Source organism: Crotalus tigris, unplaced genomic scaffold (assembly GCF_016545835.1).
Source record: "Crotalus tigris isolate CLP2741 ecotype Arizona unplaced genomic scaffold, ASM1654583v1 scf7180000019364.2947544272:3078424, whole genome shotgun sequence".
Lineage (NCBI taxonomy): Eukaryota > Metazoa > Chordata > Lepidosauria > Squamata > Viperidae > Crotalus > Crotalus tigris.
Genome location: NW_024097500.1, coordinates 1,654,498 through 1,663,042, shown reverse-complemented (window position 1 = coordinate 1,663,042; position 8,545 = coordinate 1,654,498). Strand labels below are relative to the sequence as shown.

Sequence of the window (8,545 nt, the reverse complement as noted above, 5' to 3'; positions counted from 1 at the left end):
GTTAGATTACTCTGTGCTTCTCCCCCCTCCCCACCTTCCCTCCAATAAGCAAAATGTATTAGTTTTCTAGTTTGGGGAAAATCTAAGAATATACAACATCATTAATAATGCTGAATAACAATCTGGTCTCCTTCACAGCTAATCTCTCCTTACTAATCCAAAGAACTCAAATCAAATATCTTATATTAGATTTAGGTGCCGAGTCCTAATGCAAAAACATTCATTGTACTCTGCTCTCTATGCAGCTGATTTCACTCAGTTTTTGCCTGAGTAGGGGGGGAAAGGAAAACTTATCAAATTGGAAAGCTTTAAGGAATAATTGATCAAGATGATCAGCCTCCTTCCTGGAATTACCAGGGATGTAAGACTGATAAAAAATCCAGGAGACAGTTATAGAAACAATCACTGCCAGTTTGGTGAAAAGTCCTTGCCAGTCCATCCAGAAAGAGAAACATAAAGTCTTGCAATAACATATATGGGGACAGACTAGTTCTAATGAGAAATAGTTCAGCTCTTCAAATTCTTGTAACCCCGTGCCATTCCTTTCAATAAATCTTGCTTTTAAAAAAACTGTGAACATGCATGGAAAGGACTCCCTTTTAGGCAGCTGCCAATAAGCCTGACAGAGGTTGGATTAACTGTCTGAAGACTCCGGCAGCTAAAATCCAACACCAGGATAAGGAAGGTTGAGTTAATTTGCTGCAGTGATTCTGGATTGTTTCACAAGCAGCTCTTTCACGGTTTTTCTGGGGATGTTAAGGAGTAAATCTGAGATTTGGGGCAGTGGTGAAAGAACCTACCAGAAACCCACAGTATTGTGGTTAATCAGCTGGTGTACAATGGCTATATTATTCCCAGCTTTGTCCATCATTATTGCTGAATTTGAGACAGGATTCTCCAGACTAAAAAAAAAACCTGACCAAATTCAGGGAAGAGATTAAAGAAAGAATCTAGAATCCTTAACAAATCAGCAGACTTTTTATTAAGACCCATTTTCATTCTTTGTGGAATGAAATATTTTACTTTTTAGTTTATAGCTGATTTTTTCTTAGGAAGGGCCCAGTGGCATCAATTAGTTTGTTAATCCTTTCTTGGTGTCTACCAGACTCTCCCCACACCCTCCGTTCCCCTTATTACTTTTTTAATTAGAAATTTAAAACTTGTTTTTTTTATTAAAAAAAACCACTGCTCTAGCATTACCTTCATTTTAAGATTGCTTGGATCCACAAAAGAATTTTGAGAAGATAAAAATGAAGCTCAAGATAGCCATTTGGTGCCAGTGTCCATAACACGCTGCCAAAACTCCCAATATTTTCACCAGTTTAAAATGATAGCAAACCCGCAGAGCATGGAATCACGCTTTTCAAAATAATATCCACCATCCTCTGCATTGGCTCACAGAAAGAATGGCTGGCAGGGAAGATGAAGGACCGGATCTAAACTTAAGGAGTAACCCTGGATTGTGTGTTCCTGTCTCAGGGGGTTTCTCTCAAGGTCCAGGCAGGAAAAAAAAAATTCAGTGGGCAGGAAATCTGAAACCCATCAAGTGAATGATGATTTTTAAGAAGAGATTGGACAACCTGTTGTCTGAAATGATAAGGTCTCCTGCTTGAGCAGGGGGTGGGACGAGAACACTTTCAAGGTCCCTTCCAACCCATTATACTGTTATTATGATGAGGCAAGGCTTGACTCACCAAAATAACTTACAATGGGAACAAAGGGGGAGAAAAGAAGAAAGTTTCCTACGTTTGAAATTTAAGGTCACTCCAGGGTTCATTTCCCTCCCCCCAAAAAACGGTATTTTCTCCAATGATTTCTAGTGATGAGGAATATGTTCCAGCTCTGAAGGCAATAATCCTCTCAAAGCCAGTTGTGAGAGAGCTACTTTTACGCTCTCTGGGGCCAGTCGAATGTCCAAAGATCCTTTGGTCTGCTTTAATGGCTATTTCTGTATTTTTACCTTCACGAGGCCCCTTCTTTTCAAGCTGTTAGACTTGCACTGAGAAAAACCTAAGTGGGAAAGGACATTTTCCTTTCTAATGTAATAAAAGGTGCACACACTCTTGAAAGTGGCTCCTTGGTGCTCCTAAATACAGAGAGCAGATTCCTGGCTAAACAGCAGGCAGGTGACTTAAAAAGAAGCGGTCTCCATCTTACACTACCGTTCATAATGACGTCTCTTTTTGGCACAAGCTTCTGCTTTTCTGCCTCCTGTTTTCTTCTCCATTTCTGTCCCCTTCAGGGCACCCTCCCAGGGGAGATCAAACTGTCTCTGTGTGTTCGGTGTGTGTAAGTGACCTGCCTCCATGCCCCCTCCTTGCTCATGATCTGCTTGTCCGTAGACAGAAGGCAGGAAGGAGAGAATGCCAGGTAAACCATCTGTCTTCATTATGGCCTAGAACAGATGCCAAGATGGTTTCCTGCCCCTCCCCCCCAGTGGAAGAATATGAGAGGGGGGGGGAGAACCCACTTTGATCTGAAGACATCATGACTCTGGATTTTGCAGCAAGGTAAGTGCAGGCTTTTAATCAGGCTGAAGCTGTAAACCTCCGCTGGACATTTTCTATCTCCCAAGTCTCACCACCTTCACCCTTTTTCGAAACCTGTCTCTTGGAAAAATAATATATATCCCAAAGATGCATATTTGATTCCTCGGTCGTTTTTCCTTTCAGCTGCTGAATCTGCGCCCGTGGGATTTAATCTCTCGCAGGACCCAAAGAAAATGAGATGGAGGATGAAATGGTGTCCAAGCATCTTTTGTCTTCTAGACGAGAGTTCCAGACTTCCTGCTTCTGCATAAATGAAAATAACTACTCCTAAGTAGGATCAGTAGAGGCCATTCTTCAGTACAGGCCGTTCTGGACCCAAATGCCACTGTTGGGTCCAGAATTTCCATTGATGAGACTGGTGGTTAAGTGACTCATGCTCAATTTTACGACCTTTTCTGCCAGAATTGTTAAGCACGTCACTACAGTTGTAAAGTGAATCATGTGGTCATTAAATAAATCCAGCTCCCCTTCCTGACTTGACTTGTCAAAAGCCAGCTGGGAAGATCATAAATGGTGATCACATGACCCCGGGACACAACAACATCCTAAATATCTGTCGGTTGCAAAGTGCCCAAATTTTGATCACATGGCTGCAGAATGCTGTGAGGGTTGTAAGTGCGAGGACTGGTTGTAAGTCACATTTTTCAGTGCCATTGAAACTTTGAACGGTCACTAAATGAATGGCTGTAAATCAAGAACTACCAGTATATACAGGTAGTACTCAACTTACAACAGTTCATTTAGTAACCAATCAAAGTTATAATGGCCCTGAAAAATGTGACTTATGACCATTTTTCACATTTAAGATCACTGCAACATCCCCATGGTCACATGATCAAAATTCAGACGCTTGGCAACTGACTCCTATTTATGACAGTGGCAGTGTCCTGGGGGTCATGTGATCCCCTTTTGCGACCTTCTGAAAAGCAAAGTCAATGGGGAAGCCAGATTCACTTAACAACTGTGTTACTAACTTAACAACTGCAGCGATTCACTTAAGAACTGCGGCAAGAACTGCGGCAATATGGGGCAAAATTCACTTAACAACATAAATTTTGGGCTCAATTGTGATCGTTAAGTTGAGGAATACCTGTAAGTTGGAGGGAGAAAATGGCACTGGGAGCAGCTGTTTGAAGACTCTGAAAACAGATCGAAGGATCCAAAGAATAAAATGCTCACCAGGAATGCAAAATCACTCATTGGACCCACCAGAAATTAGGAGCTGAAATCTTCTAACCCAGTGTTTCTCAACCTTGACCATTTTAAGGCATGTGGACTTCAACTCCCAGAATTCCACAGCCAGCATTGCTGGCTGTGGAATTCTGGGAGTTGAAGTCCACATGCCTTAAAATTGTCAAGGTTGAAAAACACTGTTCTAACCCTTTTTGGAGATCAGGTGGATTGAGCCAACAACATGCAAGCTGCTGCTTTTCAACACTTGCATAGTTGCTGTGAAGATAAAAAGAGGTAATTACAAGCCATCCTAGGTATTTGATAGAATATTACCAACAAATCTGGATTTAGTTAAGTAAGCAGATTTGACAGCAAGAAATAACAATTCAAGTTCCAGAAGACAAATCCTATCACAGCTAGTTTGTATTATTGGGAGGGGGGGGGAATCTATGTTGGCCCATAGATACTTTGTGCTCCAAAACAAGGGCAATATCTCTCCTGCACACTTTCTGTTTTGCATTTGCAGTACTTGACCTCAGTGCCAAACTCTAATAAAAGCAAATTCACAAAAATAAAGACAACAAGAAAAACCTGGAGGTAAATGGGGCTTAATATTGTTATGGACTTTTGCAGGCACAAATAATTTTATTGAGGTCAAAATCAGCAACGCGCTCAAAGTAAAGGGAGTTTAACATTCAAGTTGACCAGTTTAGATACCTGTTATTGTTTTTAGTATATTCTTTTTTTTCCCCGTTGTCAGGTATGTAGGAGACAATCAGCAAAAAAGGAGGTTGGATGAACAAAAAGGAATAAAAGAACCTGGAGAAAGAAAAAGAAGTTCTTAAATTCCAACAAAAATAAAACTGAGATTATTAGAATCATACAATATTCAAAATAGTTCAAGGCCTCCTGTATTTACTTTATCATTTATTTCAACAGGATTGGCGCAAGAGAAGATAAAAAGGCTGCCTGGAAAATCATGCCTATCGTAAGAGTTCTCCATCCATCTCCATTCTTAATTAAATAACTTGTTACTTAATAAAGTTGACCGATGATTTACTTGAATTCATTAATTCTGAATAAATGCTCCTTGTTGGCGTTGCTTTTGTCACTGACAAAGATCAGGTCCTAAAAATAAAGTAGGATGCTTTTATTTAAGCAGGCCATGTTAACAAGCCCTGTGGTTAAATTGTGGTAAAAGATGGATGCCCTTCACTTCTGTTTTGAACATGTGTTGTTGCGGGTTGAGAAGATGAAAGGTGCCGAGTAACGGCATAGTAATGATAAGGAACAACCTTTCCAAGAGAATTGAGAATGTGGGAACCCTCCATTGCAGAGTAACAGCCTTTCTCCCAGGAGTGTTCTTGGCGTTGCACCAAAATATGCTAAAGCGGCCATTAATATCTCCCTCTGACTTTCATTGCAGGATATATTAAGTTACTGCAAAACTCTATAAAAACAGTTTGCTTTAGGAAAGAAATACAGTTCAAAAGAGAACCTAGTCCTGCATGAAAAGCCAATGGGCAACAGATCAGGACGAGAGGCGGTGGGAAATCTGGCTGCTGTCCTGTCAAAGACCCTCCACCCAGTGGATGAACTCTGGCAGGCCGTTTGGCCTTCCTGATCTTTGGCTGCCAAAATCTCGATCTTGGTGGGGCTTGTTTTGCATTTGCACCAGCAAAACCTTGCCTTAGAGAACGCAAGCCGAGTGACGCGGCTCAGCAAAGAATCTGCGAGCTGCCTCTATTATGCCTCCTCATCCTTGCAGCACTTCATTTTTACCTGCTTACTTAGAAGTTTGTCAACACAAGCCGAATTTTTCTGCCTTTCGGAAGAAAAATCAAACAACAGATGTAGGGGGTGTTTACAATGCAAAAACCCACAATTCACTAAGTCAAAAATTATTCACCAGGAAAATTTAAATTCTGCACGTGCAATATTAGGCACTGTAACATATGTCTATTTTGCATATTATTTTATTCATCTGAAATCCAGTGTGCCAGATATCTCTAGGATAATGAGCCCTCAACAAGGCGGTTTGCAGGACAGAGAAAAACTGTCCAGGGTACTGAAATAAAAATACAGCAACGCTGTATTCTTCCGGCCACTTTTTACATGTAATCCACATAGATACTATGGTTACAGATTTTATCAGTCAGGAATCCTTAATAGTTCAATTGTTTATAAAAATAGCTGTGTAAAACTCACCAGAATGACAAATGTGATATTGCCAAATACTTGCATGGTCACCAAACTTTTCCTTTTATACAGGTGTCAGATTGCACGATATATAAAAGTAGAGTTTAGCAATTTAATCTCAATGTTGGAATTGTTTAACAAATATATAACAGTGAAATCTAAGTAAAACTAAAAGTAGAATCAGGACGATCTCTTTCTATGTATGTAATAGGTTATGTCATAGCTTGTGACAATGTATACTAGAGCAGTATTTTTATGCAATATTTTTTTTTATTTTGAAGATAAAGTTATAGGTTTACTAGGCATATTTTGAAGGAAGCAGCTGGGTGCCAGAACAATCACAAAAGGGCAATGAAGCTCTCTTTGCTTCATCCAGCCAGGCTGATCTAGAGAAAGAGTGACTCTCAGTGCCCATTATGAAAATTACACCCTGAAAACTATTGGCAGATGCACTTAAATGATCTAACAAATAAAACAAATCTTTATAATCTGTGGCTCTCTATTACCATTTCAAATCTGTGAACTAATTGGGAGGGATTTATCTCTATGCAAAGATTCATTGGATCACAATACACCAGCTATGAATCATGATTTTGGAAACAGAAGAGTTTCAACTACAGAATAAACCTTTTTGTCTTTCGTGGCTTATTTCTTGAGTTGGGCTACTGTATATCTTTTAATTTACCATATGGAAGGAAAGACATTTTTCTTCCATGACTTGACATGGGAAGGGAAGTGGATGGGAGCTTCTACAGTATACATGAACATAACCTCAAAATGAAAGGAGTTACCAGATTAAAATGTCATTAAAATGTCAAAAAATGATATATTACAACTGCATGTATATATGGAAAATCATAGTTGTGTATATCACAGTAAATTTTTCTTCTTTACTTAATAATTGATCATAACTGCTCTGAAATGCCACCAAAAATGAAGACACTAATCCATTCAAAATGACAGCTTTTGGTCTATTCTTCTGTTTTTAGCAAATTGTGATTATGTTCGTTCCTTAACTGTCCTGTTTCCTTGAGTAGTAATCTCCTTTATGCTGAAATAAAACAGTATTGTCTCTGGGAAAAATACCAGTGGTCCTCAACTTACGACCACAACTGAACCCAAAATTTCTGTTGCTAGGTGAGACACTTAAGTGAATTTTGCCTCATTTTATGACCTTTCTTGCCAGTTGTTAAGTGAATCACTACAATTGTTAAATTAGAGATACGGTTATTAAGTGAATCTTGCTCCCCCATTGGCTTTGCTTGTGAGAGGTTCATAAAAGATGATTTACATGACCCGGGATACTGCAACCATCATAAATATGAACCAGTTGCCAAGCATCCAAATTTTAATCACGTGACCCTGGGGATGCTGCAATGGATGTAAGTGTGAAAACTGGTCACAAGCCACTTTTTTCAGTGCCGTTATAACTTTGAATGGTCACTAACTGAACTGTTGAAAGTTGAGGTTTACCTGTAACAGAAAAGTATCACAGAATGTATGAGTGGGTGGGGACCTTACAGATCTGGACCAGGCCCTGCTTAGTTTGGGAATCCATTAACGTTTCCTTGACAGAAGACTACCTAGCCCCTATTTGGAAACCTCCGGCCAGGTTAGGTTGGGTCTTTCTTTGATTAGTTTCCATCCATTACTTCTTGTCTTGCCCTCAGGAGCTTTGGAGAAGAGATTGTCCCCCCTTCTTTGTGCCGGACTAAGAGCTCTTCAAGGTCCATCTACAGATGGGATAGTGGGGAAAGGGCTGCACTAGGTTGGATGCAGTATTTAAAGCACAGTCTCACCTTGCGCTATAAAGTGGTATTCACTTCACATGTTCTTAAAACTATCCCTCTCTTGATGCAGTCTGCATTTGTTTGTTTTTTTCTTGCCTAAGTATAAACCCTGAATTGCATTTTGTTGGACAGCCAGTGTTTATGTCTGTTAAGGGGATCACGTGACCCCAGGACACTGCAACCCTCATAATAAATAGGAACCAGCTGCCAAACATGAGTTTTGATCACGTGATCATGGGGATGTTGTAAAGGTTGTAAGTGTGAAAAACAGTCACAAGTCACTTTTTTCAGTGCAGCTGTAACCTTGAACAGTCACTAAATAAACCCTTGTAAGTCGAGGACTACCTGCATTCCAGGTGACCTTTGGGCGGCTCAGCAGGAAGGGGATGCCTGAGAAGGGGGAAAAACAAGCTCCTGTCCTGACTTCGCAGCGGGGGCCTCAGGTCCGCCCAGCCCACCTCGCAGGATTGTCGCTATGGGGAATAAATAACAGGAAGACGAAGCACCATCGAGCTCTTGAAGGAAAGGCGGGGCGGAGAAAGGAGGCGAGCCTGTGGAGCTGAAGCGATCAGAGATCCGGCTTCCAGCTCCGCCCGGCCTACCTCACAAGGCTGTCGTGATGGTGGGCGGAAGCAATACGACGGAGCACCTCGCGGCCGGGAATAACAAGGAGCCTCAAAGCCGCGGGTGATAACAACGCCCAACTTTTCCCTCAGAAGTTGGCGGAAACCGTCACCGGAAGTGGCGACGCCCTTTTCGCGTGGCCCCGCCCCTCTACGCGCCCCCTTTCTGTTAGCCCGGCCCCCTCCTCGGCGATGGCCAATCAGAGGGGCA

General features: G+C 41.2%; 1 long non-coding RNA gene across 1 annotated transcript; it reads right to left on the bottom strand.

Annotated features, from left to right (window-relative positions):
- Window positions 1–631: 631 nt before the first annotated feature.
- LOC120316458 lies at window positions 632–8,523 on the bottom strand. Its single transcript, XR_005558965.1, has 3 exons — window positions 8,057–8,523; window positions 4,440–4,541; window positions 632–2,792 (listed from the first exon to the last, which is right to left on the bottom strand). It is a non-coding gene; the product is annotated as an uncharacterized LOC120316458 (long non-coding RNA).
- Between the last annotated feature and the right edge of the window lie 22 nt (window positions 8,524–8,545).